General features: G+C 35.9%; 1 protein-coding gene and 1 long non-coding RNA gene across 6 annotated transcripts in view; one reads left to right on the plus strand and one right to left on the minus strand.

Moving 5' to 3' along the window:
- The window catches only part of UBE2E3 (ubiquitin conjugating enzyme E2 E3), an 87,832-nt gene that overhangs the window by 41,359 nt on the left and 25,579 nt on the right, over nucleotides 1–20,894 (minus strand). The window lies entirely within an intron of this gene.
- LOC118500062 lies at nucleotides 765–16,527 on the plus strand. The gene is made up of 3 exons (XR_004902585.1): nucleotides 765–775; nucleotides 13,227–13,236; nucleotides 15,329–16,527. It is a non-coding gene; the product is annotated as an uncharacterized LOC118500062 (long non-coding RNA).

The raw sequence follows: 20,894 nt of genomic DNA on the forward strand, positions 1-20,894 counted from the left end.
TGCAATCTATATCTGTTTGCTCAAAAACCTTTTTTTGGTTTTTATCATATTAGCCTGAAATCATTTTTTCCAAACGTTTTGACTAAATCTTCCAAAGGTTTTGAGGTGTTTTTTTTTCAGTTCTCTCCTACTGTTTTAATTAAAACAATGTAAGTATTCATTATGTCAACACACTTGATACTATAGCAAAAGTCTCTTTGGTTCTAATATTATTTTATTTACTACTTTGTTGACCATACAAAGGAAATATAATTGTTTCTTGGCATTATTTTAGTTGTAACATATTTTGAACATTAAAAATAATTTTTATACATTTTAGATAAAATGTTTATGAATTTCAGTAAATTTCTATAAATCCATTTCCGCTCTTTTTAAATATAAAGTTGAACTACCTTAAAGAGTTTTAAAAACAACAAAAAAGGACTAGATATTGACACTACAACACTTGTCTTACAGGAGAAAAGTTATGAACTCAAATTTTTTTTTTTAAGATTTATTTATTTTTAGAGAGGGAAGGGAGGGAAGGGAGAGAGGGAGGGGGGGGGGGGAGAGAGAGAGGGGGAGAGAGGGCGGGGGAGAGAGAGAGAGAGAGAGAGATCAATGTGCGGTTGCTGGGGGTTATGGCCTGCACCCAGGCATGTACCCTGGCTGGGAATCGAACCTGGGACACTTTGGTTCCCAGCCCGTGCTCAATCCACTGAGCTACGCCAGCCAGGTCAAATTTTCTCTTTATTCGTTTGTCACTAAAATGATTCTTTATTGCTAATATATGTAGGTATGACTGTGGAAGATTAATGGCCAATAATATGATTCAAATCCAGAATTAATATGATCCCATATTTCCATAATTTCTAATGTAAGTTCAATAGTTACTTAAATCCAGAAAAATGACATGGTATTTAACAACTATGAGTTACCTGTTCAGTAACTATTCTAAAAGAATACCCTTAATATACATTCCAGGCAATTATACCTGTTTTTCATAATAAATGCTAACGGAAAATACCAAAGTTGTACAAGGCCATATACATTTTCACATCAACTATGAGGAGAAAAAAACAGGTTACTACTTCAATGACAAAATTAACATTATGACACTGTGAAAATTGTATTTATTTGTAAATAAAACTACTGGTGGTAAAACATTTACAGAAAGCCAAACTCACTTCACTGTCTTTTATGTTATAATAGCAGGGTTTCTGGTTATTAGGGGAGTGTCTACACTAGCGAGTATGTTTAGGAATTCAAGTATACTGGGACAAAGTGGTATGGTTTCTGAACAAATGCCCCGACTACACCTAAAGCCTAAACTGTACCCTCCAAACACTGTTGTCCCTAAAATAATCTGATATTTTTATTCTGATACCCACCTCCAGTTTTGACCCAGACCCAACCCTGACACGTGACTAACTAAGATACAAGAAATGGTTATGCTGGATTCTAAAATTTGTAACTAATTTTTAATTTTCTGTCCTGCCCAATGGGATCATGAGATTTTTGCTATTCTATTTTTATTAATGATGACTTAATAATACAAGGACGAAACAGTATGATGATATACATCAGGAAAAAACCTACGTTTGAAATTACATTTTAATACTACAGTTCAAGCAAGGACCTATGAAAAAAAAAAAAGACACCCTTATTTCATTTTCTATTAAAGACTCTGGAGATCACTTAACTGTTTTTTTTAGCAATGTACAGTTTTTTCATTTATAAACCTGCTACATTATACTGCCTTTATAAAAATAAATTATTCAATAATAGAATCTAGTTGGGCGGGCATAGAGCAGGGGGGGTCAAACTCCATTTTCACCAGGGGGCCACATCAGCCTCGTGATTGCCTTCAAAGAGCTGAATAATTTTAGGACTGTATAAATGCAACTACTCCTTAACTGTTAAGGAGCTGAAATTACATTCAGCCCTTTAAAGGCAACGGCCAGGCTGATGTGGCTCCTGGTGAAATGAGTTGACACTCCTGGCATAAAGGGGTCACCATAAATTTTTTTATCTTGTTTTATGTTTAAACATTTTTCATAATAAAATGTGGAGAGAAAAATAGATTGCTGTAAACAATGACTATAGTAGCACATTACAATTACACTTACACAGTATACTTTATGTATAATGGTAAACTTTGAAACAAATTGAGAAAAATTCAAAGTATAATTTTATACTTCTGTAGAATTCTATTTTAATGGAAATTTGTCTAATCTGGTTATTGATTGTTCACTGCATGATAACTGAAACTCAGTTTCCAAAATACTTTATTAAATGGTCCTTCCTTTTTTTTGGAAAACTACTCTAATTATTTTTTATACAAGGTAAGTGAATGACAGGATGGAAAAAGATGGAAGAACTTTTTCTTAATCAAGTCTTAACATACTCCATAATTCATTTTAACAGTCAACGGTATATACATCAACTATTTTCTGTAAACAAGCCAGTCAAAAGACTACTCTTGGAAGAAGACCAAATGAAGATATTAATGGATATTTTTAAAATAGTCCTCTGGCCTGGCTGGCTGGCTCATTTGCTTGGAGCACTGTCCCATATGCCAAAAGGCTGCAGGTTCCAGTCAAAGCACATACCTAGATTGCAGATTTGATCCCCGGTAGGGACATCGATTTTCCTTCAGACCTTCCAAACTTCCTTCTTCCCTCCCTCCCTCTGTCTTTTTCTGATGCCACATAGCAATTCACCAAACAAAAGGGCAAGGCATTAAACTATTTGTGCAAATATCATTGAAAATGAAGATTTAATGGCTATACTGTTTGAGTAATCAGAAAATAAAAATAGAGGATATACTATTTACTGTAAACATTAAGATAAAAAGTATCTGAATCCAACTTTAACAACTTAATAACTTAACCCAATTTATTCTTTCACTGTTTAGTATATAGGTGATTCTCATTTATTCATTTTATATTTGTGTATTTGTGAATTCACCTACTCCTCAAAATGCATTTGTAAACTTTAAATCAATAGTAGCAATGACCCTTTTGCAGTCATTCAGGACATATGCAAAACGGCAAAAAATGAGTCCCAGCTGAGGTAGAACAACGCAATTCTGCCTTCTAGTTTCAGCTCTCATATTGTAAACAAAGTCCTCTTTCCAAGATCTATTTAGTACCATGTTTTTTCGCACTTTTGTGCTTTTTGTTGATTTACCTGCTTGAAATGGACCCCCAGGCATAGTGCTGAAGCACTGTCCATTGTCCCTAAGTGCAAAAAGGCTCTGATGTGCCTTATGAGAAAATACACGTTAGGTAAACTTTGCTGAAGCATGAGCTATAGTGCTGTTGGCCATGGGTTCAATGTTAATGAATTAACAATGTACATTAAAGGTGTCTTTTAAACAGTAATATAAACAAGGTTATGTACTAATCAGTTGAGGAAACTATAACCAAAGGCTCACAGGAACCTAACCTTGAATTTCCCTTAGGAGTAATGCTTCGGTAATCACTAATCATTATCTGTGGCAACATTATAGAACATAAGGCATTGCAAATAACAAGAACTGACTGAACTTGTTTTTCCAACCACCTTGGTAAGTCTTCCCGAAATGGACAGAGATAGCAAAATTAACCTTATTTTCAAGACAGTCTTACTGAAAAGGTTGGTTTCCTATCAGATAATTATTGAACATTCATTAAAAAAAGGTGGTCCATGATTCCCAGATTTATACTATACTGACCATAACAAGCATTAATCAGATGACATTAATATGCATTCCCACTTAAGTTCAAATATTATTGTTAATAACATCTCACTACAGCTGATCTGCATTTTACAATTCCAAAATAATACAAATTTATCTTCACAAAAGTTGTGACACAGGGCAGCTTTTACTCTTAACAAAACAGCTGATCAAAAGAGAAAAATTAGTGGTTTCACATAAGGAAAACAAAGTCATGGATTCTTAGGACTCCTTGCTCTGAACTTGCAGGTGAAGTTAGAAACTAAGTTAAGACAACAAAGTCCAAAAACATTTCCAACCTAATGATGGTATTTGAAAAGATGAAGTATAAACTAATAAAATAATTACTCTACAAGAATATTAAGAGTCATCAGTTCAAACACTACTAGATTATTTGGTTTAGTGACCACAGGTTTTGATTCAGCTCACCTAAAAGACAAACTGTAACTTTGAGGAAGGAGGGGTTTACAACTATTTGAATATTGATTTTTTAAAACTTAGGTAAGGACAGAAAACATAATTTAAAACGTATTTTTTATTTAAAAAACTCTTTTTACTTAAACATTTAAATTAGTTGTCATTCAATATGTTGTATAAGTTTCAGTTATACAGAAAAATATAATTTAAATGAATGCATAATTTCAAGAGGGAAAACAACACTCCACTGGGATTAATATCTTGTTTGCCAGTAAAAAACACCACAATCTTAACTAATCTCATGTATTTTTACTTGCAACTATGTTATTATATATGCAAGTTCACAAAACAAGTATTTTGCTGTAGCAATTATCTACACCATATTCTGTACCTGTTAAACCACTTTTCCTAAAATAATTATTGCTTTTCATGAACAGCAGTCTATAAAAATTGTTGACAAAGGAGGCAATAACCCTTTTCATTAGTTTCAAATGCATAGGCATTACAAATTCCAAGTAAAATATTATGAAACGAGAAGCATAAATTTCCCTTTCTTCTTCATCTTCCATTATAAGTTTAACCTAAAAATGTAATACAAATTTTAATTTAGCCAGGCAGCTACAACCATATTTTTGTATTGGAAAAATCTAGATTTACACTCACATCAAGGAATTCCTAGAGTTAAGATAACTTATTTCTACTTCCAATATCCACCTAATTCTTTTTTCTTATGCATCACACATGAAAACCACTTTTAATGGTTTAACATTCTTTTCTCTTAACTTCACATGAAAACTAGCTTGGACATTTCCTCTGAATCTGTATGTACTAAGGCCCTTTATTGATCTTAGAAACTAGAAACAAAGAAGAGTTTAGTAATATTTGCTCAGCACATAGAAATATGGAAGAGAAGACAGTGTTGAAAGAATTATAAAATAATGATTAACAGGACAATACTCTGGTTTTACTACATTTATATACATATCAACATCTTCTTATCAACTGTTACAGGTTGAATTTTGTCACACCCCAAAATATATGTTGAAGCCCTAACCTACAACATGTTAAAACATGACCATATTTGGAAAGAGTCACTGCAGAAATAATTTAAGATGAACCACATAGGAGTAAGGTGGGCCCTTTAATAAGGCTTCTATCTTTATAAGAGACACACAGACACTCAGAAGAAGATGGCCATGTAACAGAGGCAGAGAATGGAATGCTGCATCTACAAGACAACAAATGCCAAAGACTGCCTGCAAACTCCAGAAGCTAGAAGGGGCAAGGAAAGATTCTTCCCTACAGATTCAAAAAGAGTATGACTCTACCCACACCTTGCTTTTGAGAAACTTCTAGCCTCCAGGATTGAGAGACAATAAATTTATAATCAAAGCCACATAGTTTGTTACAGCAACCAAAATAAACTAATTCATGAACCTTTCAAAGAAAAAACCTAATGAGTAAATAGACTTTAAAAAAATCAATGGTACAGCACACCCTCCAATGAAAATAAATTTAATATAATTACAAATGAAGCTCCCAACTCTTGAGAATTCTGCAGTTACTATTATTCCTTCAAAATGAAAAATGAAAATAAAATTCTGAGCTTTCCAAAGTAACAACCTAAAATAAGTTAAAAATGCCCCCTGCACATTGTATTTTGAAAGCTTATTCTTTAAAAGCAAAAAGAAAATTAATGCAACATTAATATTCTGAGTGATGTTTATGGGCAGCAAGTTTTGAGTACTGGCCTGAACAGGCCTCCAATGACTTAATGTCAACTAAGAGTTTTGTTCCAACTTCCTCATTCTACAATGAAAATCTGAGACCAGAAACTTAGATCTCCCTGCTCCTTAGCCCACACTAATTGTTTTATTGGGGAAATAATTCTTCCCTAAAAAAAGGCATGAACTTTTCTAGATACCCCAGATACTGAAAAACACAAATTATGTATGTTGTACTACTGCACTATGGCCATTCGTGAGGTATTACCACTGTACCAAATAAAAACAAAAAAACAAAGAATCCGGGCCAGAATGGAAAACCAGAATGAAAAGTCCCAATCCCTGCCAATTAAATGACTTCCTTCTCAAGCTCTTCAGAACCTGCTCATTAAAAGGTCTAGTAAAGAACAAACATTAGAAATTGAAGTAAAATGCAGAGGTTTCAGCAAATGAGGGTCCAAAAGTTTTAGGCACAAAAACTAATAATGAATGGATGGATCATCTGCACTGCAATGTGTGTGTCTGAGTGTGGTTATGTGTTTATATGCATTTTTACACATACACACACAAGCGCACACACATACCCATATACACAGACACACACCACACCACACCTATACAGTACACACACGTCTTGCTACAGGTCAAGAGTATATAGGGTCCTATAGAAGTAACACCACTGAGTGTGGTTGGTAGGGTATGTGAATATCTTGCACGAGATGGACAGCAATTTGAACATTTCACCTAAAGTGTCAGATGGTGTGCTTGCGTGTGAGTTGTTATATTACAGAATTACGTGCTTATGATTTGTAATAAAAGATTTGATATAAATATACTTGATCTTAGCCAGAAGGCCAAGAAGCGATAAGATGTGATATAGATTAAATAGAGGAGTTATTTGTGCCAGACCCTGTATATGTATATAGATTAAAATATTAACCACATGTGTGAACATGGGCATTTATATGTGTGTACATTTGTGTATTTATGCATGTATGTACACCACTAAAATGCATTCTTCCAAGAGGGACAGAATCTTTAAATACAGTATTCTTAGATTTTATTGGCATCAAGTACTAATATGATGTATTTCAAGACATATCATTTTAGAAGAGATGGCTAATAAAGTACCACGAGTTAAAGCAAATTAAAGTCCAACAGGAATGAATGAAACAGAGCACAGTCCACTGGCCAGTCTCATTATTGTGGAGCTCCGTGTAAAACGTAAAACAACAAAAATAACCAGGAGGATCTTCTAGGTAGAAAGAGAAAAGCAGGAAATAAGGATGGTGTTGAAAGCAAATGGAGAAAAAAGTAAACTAAGCTCAGAAGGACTTGGCAGAAGATGGTTGACAGTATGAGCAAGGGGATTCTGTAACCAAAAAAAACCTGTAGTACTAGGGCCTCAATCCCTTAGGTCAATAGCTCTGTCTCTTGCCTATCAAATTCCCCTTTTAGTTGGTATCTGAAAGACAACAGACACTAAAGGAGTATTCTAAGCATTATTTACATTTAAAAGACTTAAAACCTTTTATTTAACAATTTTTAATAGGCAACATATAACACAAGAAGGTAAGTACTTGTACACAAACAGATCAAGGGAGAACCCAGACTAGAAGGGATAGGGGACTCAAATGTAGAAGCAGCCAAATTTACTGAATGGGTGGTGTGCTTACTACTGGTGTGTGTGTACAAGAGGTGATTTTAGACTGTAAACATAAAACTGTCTTGCCTTGGAGAAAATGCCCAGAACTGTGGCAACTATGGTCCAGGTGAGGAGAAAAACTACTGGCTTAGAACAGGAGAGAATCATACTTGGTTCCCCCTCTTAGCTTCCACCTCAGCCTCTAGAGTCAATTCAGATGTACCCATCTCTAAGCTTTCATTTCTGAGCCCCTCTCACTGGTCCCCTGCCCTTTCTTGTGCCAACAGCCCCTCTTGGGCCTTCAGCCTTCAGCTGCCACACTGCCTTAATTTCTGGAGGGACTGGCCACTGTCCTACTTTAATCTGAGCTCCCAGTCCTATTTTTCTTCCAGATTTTACCAATCCCTATGCCCATCCTTCAGCCTCTACCTTCTTCCCTCTCTGAGGGAGAGCTCCACCCTCCATTGCAGACCCTCCTGTACACCAGGTTCCACTCTGGCTCAACTCTGGTTCCTACCCTCAGCATTCTCTTTTAAATCAGATCCAGAAGAACTCCTTCCTCTACCCATCTTCTTGTCTGTGAACATTTCTCAGATAGGATCCAAACGCAGTCCCAACCCACTTCTCTAAACTGTTTTGGCCATTCCAGGCCTCTAACTCAAATAGATTTCTTTTTCTTTGGGCCCCTTGGTTCTGTCTACCTTTCATGTATCTTTTTTCTTTTTCTTTTTTCAGGCATAAAGATAGAGTTCCTTTTTTCCTCCAGTTTTCACAACAATTTGTTTAGTTTTGTTTTTATTTATTAAGCAGTTCGCTTCTTAAATATATTTAAGTAAAACATGAATATAGATTTAAAGAAAAATATCAAATTAATAACAGTAGTGACACATTGATAGGGAAACAGTTGTTAAAATGGTACAAAAACAATGAAGTTTGTGGTCTAGTGATGCTAAGTAAGAAGCATCAGTTTTGGAGTCAACAGGCGTAAACTGGAATTCTACCTTCACCACTTACTAGCCATGGCCATCTTGTTAAGTTACCTAGACTCAACTGTTAAAAGAGGTAGTAGGGGCAGGCTTGAAGGATGTTGTGAGGATTAAAAAAGAAAGTTTAAAGAAAACGACACTATCCCTCTCACACAGTTGGTGCTCAACAAATGAATTTTTATAGCGCTGACTCCAACTCTGTCATTTTATTGATAAACACAAAAGGTATAAAGATGGTAAAGGTCGTATGTATTGTCCATGTTTGTGAAGCTAAACTGTCAGCGGATTTAGGATTAAAGCTCAATTCTCCAACACCGAACTCATTACATTGTTCACTACCATTTATTCCACAGTGTTTTTTAAGTTTATTTTTTATTGTATTTTTTCCATTACCATTTATCCCCCTTACACCCACTTTTACCTCCACCCACAATCCCCACATTGTTGTCCATAGCCATAAGTCCTTTTGCTTTTCTGCTTTATCCTCCCCTAAATGTTCACTAGTAATTACTCCGGTCTCATTTTTTATAGCTCTAACATGCTCTATGGTACTATATAACATTCTGAACAGGGTGAGAAGAGGAACCAATTTCTAGTTTGGGCTATTCCAGTTCAGGTCAGCCATGAATTACTGAGCTAGTAACTTAACCTTTCTGAGTCTCATCTCCAGTAGATGGAACAAAGACCAAAAGATCCTTTACTGATTATACTTACTCCACACGTCTTTGAACATTTTTTAGTACCTTCAGATTTTTGTTACCATTCAGTTTGATGATATCTGTAACATCTATTTATTAAATGCCTATTATTTGGGGGAACTTCCTAAGCCCTATTAGCTGTTTTTAAACCTATTCTTATCTACTGAAATGATAAATTCAAAGTAAAAGACAGTCTTGCCTTTATCACTTAATGAAAATTATTCATTTTTCCAAGGACACTGACACTGTCTTTTAACAATGCCATTAATTTGTTTCATCAAGATTATACTTTAACATTTATTTCTCCAGTTGATTCTTTTAAAAATCCTTTATCTTTGTTCACCTTTATTGTAAAAACCCATCGAGTACTATCTATCTCTTCTTTGTCTCAATAAATAAGTTATTGACAAATGTTCTAGTTTATTAAAACCAAAAAGTGCAGGTGACCAATATAGTTTGGGAAGAACACATATAAGCTACATCAGAAGTAAAGCTAAGTAAAATTCTGCATTTTTAAAATGGCCTAATGGCCTACATCTATATGCAGGAGTGGCTGAATATATTAGGCCATAAACACCTTATTTTAATTTTTAAATATCCTTTTGCATGCCCTGACTTAAGGAAATTGTCTGTCTCTGTCTCTCTCTCTTTCTACACACACACACACACACACACACACACACACACCCGCCCTTATTTCTCCCTATCTAGATTCTTAAATGAACATTTAGAGCTGTAAAGCCCCTTCCATTTTAAAAAGGAGGGAATTTTTAATTTAAAAAACAATCTTTTTACTTCATTTTCCTCTGCAGCTACAGGCCTCAGTCCCTCTCCTCTCCAACTTGATCAAACTTCTTAAAAGAGTTGCTTGACAGGACATTTCCATTCCTTTCCTCCCCACTCACTTTTCACAGCCTTCCAACTTGTTTTCACCTCCACTCTTCTTCAAAACAATTTTGTTACAGTCACCTCCAAGAGACCAAATCCACCAACCATTATTCAATCCTCAACTTGCATGACTTTGTTACATGCATGAAACATCACTTTCTTAGGTTTCCTTGACACATAGCCTTTTTGTTTTCTTCCCACCTCCTCAGGCCAGTTCTTCCAGTCTCATTTGATGGTATAACCTTCTCTAATCAACCATTAAAAAATAACATTCAGAGCTTTTATTTCTAAGTTCTTAGTCTACATTCACCTACATAAACTTTAACCATACCTACTGCCATCTACATACATCTAAAATTCTCAAATAATTATTTCCAACCCAGCTGCTTCTCTGAGCTAGACTAGCAGAATTTGTTTACACTGAATGTCCCTCATGTAACTCAAAACTCAATTCACTCAGAAATGAACTCAGAATCTTTCCCCTGACTCACCCCACCACAATCACAACCACTGAAGAAAAAAATAAAGCCTCCATCTCCGCTTTGATCTTAATCAGAGATCTTCTATCCCAGAATATGGTACCACATCCACTTGATTGCTCATGTCATGAACATAGGGGTCATTCCCTAACACCCCATCTTCTCCACACCACATCTTTCCAATCACTAGATTCTGTCCATTTTCTGGAATATCTCTCATGTGTATCTACTTCTATCCATCCCTACTGCCACATAATCTCCCTCCTGGACTACTAGATGCATGCTAACTGATCTGCCAGTATCCCCTTTTGTTTACCCTTCTGCAACAGGTTGTATTTTCCAAATATGACCACATCAGTACTTGCGGTCCAAATGCTTTTCAAGAACCCTGCCATTCCCCATTAAGTGGCATAATCTCTTTCTCCTCTCTTGAATTTGTATGGGACTCCTAAACTACCCTGATGAACAGAATGTAGCAGAAGTGATGCTGTATGACTTCCATGGCCAGGTCAGAAAAGGCAATGCACCTTTCATCTAGCTCCCTCTCTCTCTTTCTCTCTGTCACAAAGTTTGCCCTTGAAATCCAGCTACCATGTTTTAAGGAAGCCCAGGTCAGATGGAGGAGCCATGTTCCCCCCTCTCCCTTCTCTCTTTCTCACTGCTTACTCTGGAGGCAGCTGCTATGTTATGAAGACATTTAAGCAGCCTATTGAGAGGTCTATGTGGTAAGGAACTGAGGCCTTCTGCCAACAGCCAGTGAGGAACTGAACCCTCTTGCCAACAGCTGTGTGAGTGAGCCATTCTGAAAATGGATCCTCTGATCTAATCAAGTCTGCAGATAACTACAGCCTGCTGATACCGTGACTGCAACTTCATGGATGATCTTGAACCGAAAACACTCAGCTGAGGCACTGCCAAATTCTTGAGTTATAGAAATTATAAGATAATGTTTGCTATTTTAGTCACTAACTTGTGAGGTGGTTTATTACATATACCAATACACAATTTGACACAACCCCTACGGTACACTATCATTAACACTTAGCGTCTTTCCTCTTTCAATATATTGTAATTTAAAAACTAATGTCTGTTTCCCTGACTGAAAAGGAAGGAGTATATGGGCAAAGACAAAGCCTGATTTAGTTACTGTAACATTATCGATACCAAGTAATGTAAACATATAGAAGGGAACCTTAAAATATTTAATATGAGAAATGTCAGTATTTCTCAATGTCTCTAAATCCACTGATGACATGTGTTACAATAAAACTTCAATGTGTGAAAAGCAGATGTTAATTACAAATATATACATAATAAATACATATAAAAATGACAGACAGATATAAGGGTGTATATGTATGACTATGTATCAAACCATTAGTATATAAAAAAATTTACTGCACATACTCTACTAGTTAGATCTTCCAAACTGGCTTCAGGTACAACAGAGATTACTTTGTGCCATTAAACGTTAAACCTCTGTGTATTTATCTGACAACATGTAGTTTTCAGATAAATGAGTTAAAATCAATTAGAAACACACAAACATGAATCCATGCAAGTGTATGTACATGTGTCTGTAGACAGACAGACACACACACACACACACACACACACACACACTTCTTTTTGAATAGCTGGTCCAGTACCTAAAATATATAGCAAATTACCTGGAAAATAATGTAAATCCTAAGACAATTCTGATTCAAATGACAATTTCAAGTGACGACACCTTGACCCTCTATCAACTAAATAAGGCAAAATAAATACTTGCCTGAGTTATGTTAGAAAATTTACAATATACACCATCGTACACTCAGCACTCTTGAACTAGAAAGGAATATATATACATTATTAAAAGTTGTCATTGCTGTCAGGGAGCAAAACAAATCTGTACTTAGTGAACAGCCACATTGCTTTCTATTAAAAGAAGAAAATAATTAATCCCCCCCCCTTCCATTTAGTAACCTACTATTCAGCCTTGCAGTGGAGAAAACAGCACTACCTTTCCACAAAAAAATGACAGTTTAGTTCAGAAAACACTAAAGAGGAAAAAACAATGCATTCTGGAGTCCACTTTACCTAATAAACCTCGCTCAGAGAATTTTAAAGCAAATAAATAAAATCAGTTTGTCCAATGATTTTATTTATTCCAATTAAGTAATTGGAAAAAAGTTGCAGCCAATCTTTATCATTTTTTCTTCTTAAATGCAGTTAAAAGAGAAACCTATGGTTCCTTCATTTCAAGAGCTAAAAAGTAACAGTAAATATTGTATGATCCAGTATTTGTAACACTAGTTGCCACAGGAACTCAGTGATTAAACTGTTACAGTTCACACAATGCTGGCATCAAGATGAAAGCTGAAGAATGCAAGAACATTACCTGGCAACTGATAACAGTTAAAAATTATGCTTCTATATCATGGTCTCTTTGCAGCCACCGGGTTATCTTTCAAAAAGAAAATTTTGTTTGAGGAGCACTAAAACAATACTGGTACTTTTGTCTTAGCTTTGATCAAAATTGTGTCAAGATCCTGTGGTCCTCACTAAATCCATCCCTGATTTTACTAATAAAGTGAGGGGCTTATAAGAGGCAAGTCCATAAGGAATCTGCCTATTTGTATAATGTGCTGTTGAAGCTGGTAAACCTGCAGTAGGAAGTTTTAACTCAAGGCACTCACTAAGAAAGAAACCAGTAGGTTCATTTTTGCAGAGTAATCAAAGCACAAATAAAAGTCTGAAACAAATTTGAATATTGTCAATTGGCACGTATATGTAAGAGTAAAACACACAAAAAGAAGATGTAACAAAAACTACCAACAGTAACTATGTATCTTCAATATTCTAGATCATACTTCTTTTTTTCAAAAAGGATTTTTTTCCTAAATTGGTTTTATCAGTCAAAGGCTGTTTCAGTTATTCTAAAGTCCTACTAGAAAACACTGTTTATCCAAACACAGGAAAAAAAAAAGTATAACTGATAAAGAAAAATTCTACTAGCTACTGTTTTTCCCTTTATGTCTAACTGTGAAATAAAGTTCACATGTAACTACTCAATCCACTTTTGGCAGCCATAAAACAACTACTAACTAAAACTGTACCAATCCTGCTAGAATTTTTGTATTTACTAAGGAGAATTTGCAATATGACAGTATTAAAAACCTGCATAGTTTCTGCAAATAACCTCCCTTAGAGCATACAACTTTCAGGGCAGAAAAGCAAACCTAGAAACAAAAAATACCCCTTTGACTTCCTCTACAGTTAAAAATACCAACCACTCCTCTTGTTTTGGAAAGAAATCAAATTAAAGCAACCACCTCAAAAATAACTACTAATTATAAAGGATATAGGAAAACCAAGAAATAGTAATACACTAACATGTAAGCGTCAGCTCTAACACACCTGAAACTGAGCCTTCCATTGATTTCACTGAATAAAAATGAGACCTATATAGAGAAGCACAATTAAAATACAAAAGAACATGGCTTACCACAAATATGTATTTTCTAGTTACTATACCAGTACTATACCAGAAGTAATACTTTGACAGACTTTCACCATACTGTTTCTAACTGGTTAAACAGTACCACAATCCAGAAAGGATAAAAAGCAATGCATGTGACTGCAATCTTATAACCATGTATCTGGCTAGAATAGAACAGAAAACAGAAATAGTATTTACAATATCAAGATACAAATATATTAGAGGACAATTAATGAGGTATAAAATATGTATCAAAAACTGGAAAAGGCCCTTGGCTGGCGTGGCTCAATTGGTTGGGCACTGTCCCAGAAAGCAAAAGGCTGATGGTTCAACTCCTGTTTGATTCCCCAGCTGGAGCACATGCCTAGGCTGTGGGTTTAGGTCCCAGTCCAGTCACCTGTGGGAGGCAACCGACTGATGTTTCCTTCTCACATTGATATGCCTCTCTCCCTCTCTTTCTACCTCCCTTCCCCTCTAAAAATACAAATAAAATCCTTTTTAAAAAAAACTGGAGTTTATCAAGAAAAATAATTAAAAAAAGAAAAGTAACAATAGATTGTACTTTTATGATAAAAAGCATTTATAAGGTAGCTAAGAACCAGTATGCTTTATTAATACCACCTTATAATTCTTGATATCAGTAAATCCTTGAAATGGTGTTGCTTATATTTCCTAGTGGAATTAGTGTTAGCGTATACAGGAGTTAGAAGAAAATTCCACAATCAATACGTTAGTAAAAGAAAAATAAATACTGTAGAGAAGTACTTAATTGTTCACTGACTATAGGCAGGTGTATACACTATAATAAACAAAAATAACATGATGATTTAACAATTTATACAGGGCTTTATAGATAGTAAAAAAGATCATTTACTTTTCAGTTACTTGTTTTGTAAAGTGCCCAATCACCAAAAATATTACATGCCTAGGAAAAATACCACTGTAGCATTATATTAACCACTGAGGAAAATCAGGGATTACATAGGACATAGGTGGCAAACACAAGGCCTGTGGGCCAAATGCAGCCCTCCACCTTGTTTCTACCTGGCGGCAGCACCGAGCTCCTCGCCCCTAGTTAAGGAGTAGTTACATTTATACAGTCCTAAAATTACACTTGCCCTTTGAAGGCACTGTGAGGCTGACGTGGCACCCAGTGAAAATGAGTCTGACACCCCTGATAGGACATTCTTTGTGATTTGCAACAATTTGAAAAAACCTCACATATAAACTGGGTAGCCTAGGGTTTTCAAAAAAATTAAGAAAAAGTCAGGTATATCATGAATGGAAAAACTACACATCGATACTAGTCTATTTTATCATTCACTACCATTAAGATATATACAACTCTATTACAAAAGGTTAAAATTTATCAAAAATACATAACACAGGCCACACATGGTGCCATTTGCAGTCGAGAGAAATGTAAACAAATGTAAAGATGCAGTGTTGAATCATAACTGCATAAAATTAACTATAGTGCATACTCTATTACTATAATAATTTTGTTGCCACCTCCTGTTGCTACTGTGGTGAGCCCAAGTGTTCCAGTATCTGCTTAAAATACCATGGGATGCTAATCATCTTTAAGCGAGCAGTTCGTCTCCCCAGTGAATTACATATCTCAGTAAAACACATAAAGTGATCTTTTGTGGCTCTTGCATATTTTTCATCATGTTTCGTGCAGTACCGTAAACCTTGAGTAACACCATGGGATCCATACAAAGTGCCACTACTGATGCTGGAAGTGCTCCCAAGAAACAGAGGAAAGTCATGACATTACAAGAAAAAGGTGGATTGCTTGATATGTACCGTAGATTGAGGTCTGCTGCTGTGGTTGCCCGCTATTTCAAGATAAATGAATCCAGCCAAAAACCGTTGTTTAAAAAAAAAAAAAAAAAAAAGGAAAGGAAATTTCTGAAGTCATTGCTGCAGCTATAGCAGCAGGAATAAAAATCTTGCACTTTCTGAGAAATACCTTTTTATCTCATAATGAAAATGCAGCTTTTATGTGTGTGCAGGATAGCTATAAGAAAGGCATAACTATATATTCTAATGACTGGAGAAAAAGCAAAGTCGTTGTATTAAAAATTAAAGCAAAAGGAAGGTGAAGGATCTAAAGCTGGAGAATCTAAAGCCAGCAAAGGATGGTTTGATAATTTTAGAAGAGGTTTAGCTTAAAAAAAAAAAAAAAAATCAAGATAACAGAAGCAGCAGCTTCTGCCAACCAAGAGGCAGCAGATGAGTTCCCAGATGCCATTAAGAAAATTACTGAGGAGAAAGGATATCTACCTGAACAGGTTTTTAGTGCAGATGGAAGTGCCCTATCTGGAACAGAGAGCAGGGGGATGCCACAAAGAACATTCACTAGTAAGGAAGAGATGGGAGCCCCAGGACTTAAGGCAGGAGGAAGAGGCTAATTCTACTGTTTTGTGCAAATGCAGGAGGGTTTATGATCAGGACTGCCCTTATCCACAAAGCTGCTAATTCCAGAACCTTGAAGGGAAAAGGAAAACACCAGCTGCCAGTCTTTTGACTGTATTACAAACAAGAAGGCCTGGGCAGAGAACCTTTTTCTGGATTGGTTCCATCCAAGCTTTGTCCTTAAAGTCAGAAAGCACCTTACCAGAAAAAGACTTTTAAACTTCTTTAGATACTGGACCATGCCCCTGGCCACCCAGAACTCCATGAGTTCAACACCAAAGTGTGGAAGTGGTTACTTGCCCTTAAATACGACATCTCTAATTCAGCCTCTACATCAGAAGGTCATTAGGCCCTTTAAAGCTTATTACACAGGGTAACCTATGGAAAGGACTGCCAACGCTATGGAAGAGAACCTGGATAGAGAGAACATCATGAAAGTCTGGAAGGATTACACCACTGAAGGTGCCATTGTTGTTATTTAAAAAGCTATGAAAGCTGTCAAGCTCAAAACAATAAACTGCTCTTGGAGAAAACTGTGTCCACATGTGGTGAATGACTTCACAGGGTTTATGACAGAGCAAATCTAGGAAATCATGAAATTGTGCATATTGAATAAAAGATGGGGGGGGGTAAAGAGTCTCAAAATATGGATTTTGGAGAAATTCAAGAGCAACAGACACCACAGCAGAGGAATTAAAAGAAGATGTAGATGAGTGCTTCCAAATCAGTGCCAGGTCATAAGAAAGAAGATTTAGAAGCAGTGCCAGGAAACAAACAGACACTAGATAATCTGGAAGAAGGGTTCCAATTATTTAAGACTGCTTTTGATGTCTTTTACCACATGGACCTTTCTATGATACAAGCACTGAAACTAAAGCTAATGGCAGAAGGAGGCCTTGTAAAGCACAGAAACATTTTTAGAAAAATAAAAAAGAAAAAAAGTCAGGCAGAAATTATGTATTTCCATAAAGTAATATCAAGGGTGCCTGTCTCTCCTATCTCCCCTTCCGCCTCCTCCACCTCTACCTCCTCTGAGATAAGAATACCAAACCTTCCTCTTCCTCCTCAGCTTACTCAACACGAAGACATCAAGGATGAAGACCTTTATGATGATCCACTTCCACTTATTGAGTAGTGGACAGTCATCATGCCATACAGTTAATGAGCTTCCTACTGTGTCTTCACGTGCAAAGCTAATAACTATACAGCAAAAAATGTAAACATCTTTGTGTCATCAGCACCATCACTGCTTAAGAATTCATGTGTAAGACTTACATGAAAGTGGATAGCTTACCCTTACATAGGCATAAGGTGAGTGATATTTAATATAAAATTATTGTGTTAGGTTTCTTACTGTTTTATAACTCTGCTTTCAAAGAATCACATTACTATACTGTACTTGCCTCTCCTCCCTCCCATCCCACCTCTCTCATTTGGAGAAAATGTGTACCAGCCAATTGTCACAGGTGTGTGTGTGTGTGCTTTTTTAAAATAAAACAGTGTTTCTAATACTGCATTATGAATATGACTACAATACTATTTGCCATAAACATTTTACAACAATTCATTCACAAGTGCATAGACTAGGCTACCATGAAGCAATCATGTTGCTATTTCTTCATTACTGATGCATGAATCATTACACCTGTAAATAAATATGAATTTATTTTTCACATATTTTCATTTTTGATATCTAGTGTCAGTAATACATAACATTTACAGTGTTTTGTATTATATAAAATACTGATGCAGATACTAACAGACTATTCATCTTGTTAAAGAGACAATATAAATTTATGTTATTTAGTATGTAGTACTGAAATGTTTTCTCTTGCTTATAATTTTATTAACATTATCTTTTCTCCAGCTTACTTTACTGTAGAATATAGCACATAATACATATTAACATATAAAGTGTGTTAATTGATTGTTTATGTAATCAGTAAGGGTTCACATCAACAGTAAGCTATTAATTAAGTTTTCGGGGAGTCAGAAGTTATGTGCGGATTTTCAACCGTGTGTGTGGGAAGTGGGGACAGGTAGCACCTCTAACTTCCACTTGTTCACAAGTGTGACAAAAGAATGAATGACTTTTTCAAAGACTACAAGGAAAAGTATGGTCATAATCTATCAAATCATTATTTCAAACTTAGCTCTCAAGAAATTAAACCACTCTCTCTAGCTACTTAATGTTTGCTTGTAAGAGCTGACCAGCCTTAACCATGCTCAGGGTTCTTTGACCCACTTTAATTGTGCGCTTTTCCCAACCCAAAGCCATCAAGGAATTCCCTCCCCCTCCACTATCCTCCTCACCACTAAACACTGCCAGAGCCAGGTCCAATCTCTTGCTCTGCCAAAAACCCTGAGCTGTCCCCAGCACTGCCCCAAATGGCTTGGAACTGAGAAACCTTTCCACCAGCAGTCTGCTTCTATGCATGCAGAGTGCAATGGCCACTTTAACAACTTACAAGACCAGGGCAGTGTAGCAGCTAAGAGCATAAACTCTAGAGCCAGTCTGCCTAAGCTCAAATTTTCGTTCCACGTTTTTACCAGCTGTGTGATCCTAGGCAATTACTTTCTCTGTGCCTCACTTTTCTCATCTCAAAATGAGAATAACATTCATGAGACTGCTATGAAACTTGGAATAATGCCTGGTACATAACAGTTATTCAATAAATTAGCAGAATTATTTGCAAAGTGTCTAGCCAAACATCATGCAGGGGGAAAAAATCTTATGCAAAATAGCTGCCTAACTGGCATAGCCATCATACTCATCTACACTGTAGAGACCCCATGACATAACAAGCAGTAATTTATCACTAAGGCAAAGTTTAAACTAACTGAATCTTGACATCCATCTAGTCCTACTGTAAAAAGTCAGACTAAAGACTATTACTAGAATATAAAATACTACATCTGTTTGGTTTTATTTTCAGTGTATGCTTAGGAAACAAGCACAAACTGACTTTTCTGTTTCTGTAGAAGCTTGGATAAAGGTTCAGGAATCCATTCAATATGCCAGCCACTAGCTAACATGTGGTTATTAAAATATTAAATAATAAAATTAAATGATAAATTCAGTTCCTCATTCGTAATAGCCACATTTGAAGTGCTCAGTTCCCGCATACGAGTGGCAGATTATCAGACCTTTCTGGTACTGCAGAAAGTTCTTTTGGACACACTGGAGCCCTTCAGCAGCACCATCTGCTCTTCTGGTCTCCATTCACCATCCTGCCTCTTGGTGAGTAATAGCAGAAGAGCATGTGGATGCTGTGCTTCTCCAAGGAGGTAAAGCTGGAGACCAAAGCTGATCCAATGGAAGGACCAACGAACTACTTAATTTCAGACCCAATTTCCATCTCCTCATTAGAAGAGAACAATGTTCTAAAGCTGTTTGCCCATATATTTCTAAGCATAAAGGAAAAAGCCAGAGATGATCAATTTTTACTCAGTTCATTTTCTTCCCTTTTCCCCACATTAATCTAACTCTGTTCATAAAACAAGTGCTAATAAGGCCTGTTAGCAATGGACGGTAACAACTGGGATGACTTAGTAGTTATGTGAGAAACACATTGGCCATGTTTCTCCCTATGCCATACCTCCCTACGGTACAGATGAGGGAACAGAATAGGCAAGCAAGCTATTCCAATTTGGCTGAAAAGCTCTGAAAACCTAAAGGGTCACTTCTTTTTTTCATCTTATTCAAAGGGGCAGTGGGCATATGAGGCTTAATTAATCCAAATTATAATTCCATAGTTATAAAATCACCACAAACTGCTAGGAAAGATAGCATTATATAACCCTCTTGCCAAATCTGGGTCAAGGAAGTTCAGACGACTTTGAAGGACGGGGTGATAAAAAAGACCTGAGACTACCTGGCTCCAAATATTACCTGCTCAGATATGCCTCAAGCTAAATTAGTTCATTGTTTCATAACAGTTCCAGCGCAGTGCCTTGTTAGAAAGGATATTAAGTTGTTAAATATTCTAAATTCTGCATGGCTTTTTAAGTAATTTTATTCTGAAATTTTAAAAGTATTGACATACTAACAGTACCTTACCTCAAAGATTTTTTTTTTCAAAAATCACTCTTACCTGCAATAATTAAGGCCCCCAAAGGATTTTTAACTAATATTTGCAGAAAACAAATGTTTTGAGGTTGGGATGACTTATGATAAAAAGTCTCAGAGAGGGTTGCCAGATTTAGCAAATAAAAATACAAGATGATCTTTAAGAATGATGTCTTACAACTGCATGTAAATCTACAATTATCTAAAAAAAATATTAGGCATAGAAAAAACACAGGACACCCAGTTAAATTTGAATTTCAGATAAACAAGAAATATTTAGTATAAGTATGTGCCATGTATATTTGGGACATATAAACAAGTTCAAATTTAACAAGGTGTCCTATATTTTACCGAGCTATTCTATACTCCCAAATTTTAGGCTT

This window comes from Phyllostomus discolor, chromosome 4, assembly GCF_004126475.2.
Source record: "Phyllostomus discolor isolate MPI-MPIP mPhyDis1 chromosome 4, mPhyDis1.pri.v3, whole genome shotgun sequence".
Classification (NCBI taxonomy): domain Eukaryota; kingdom Metazoa; phylum Chordata; class Mammalia; order Chiroptera; family Phyllostomidae; genus Phyllostomus; species Phyllostomus discolor.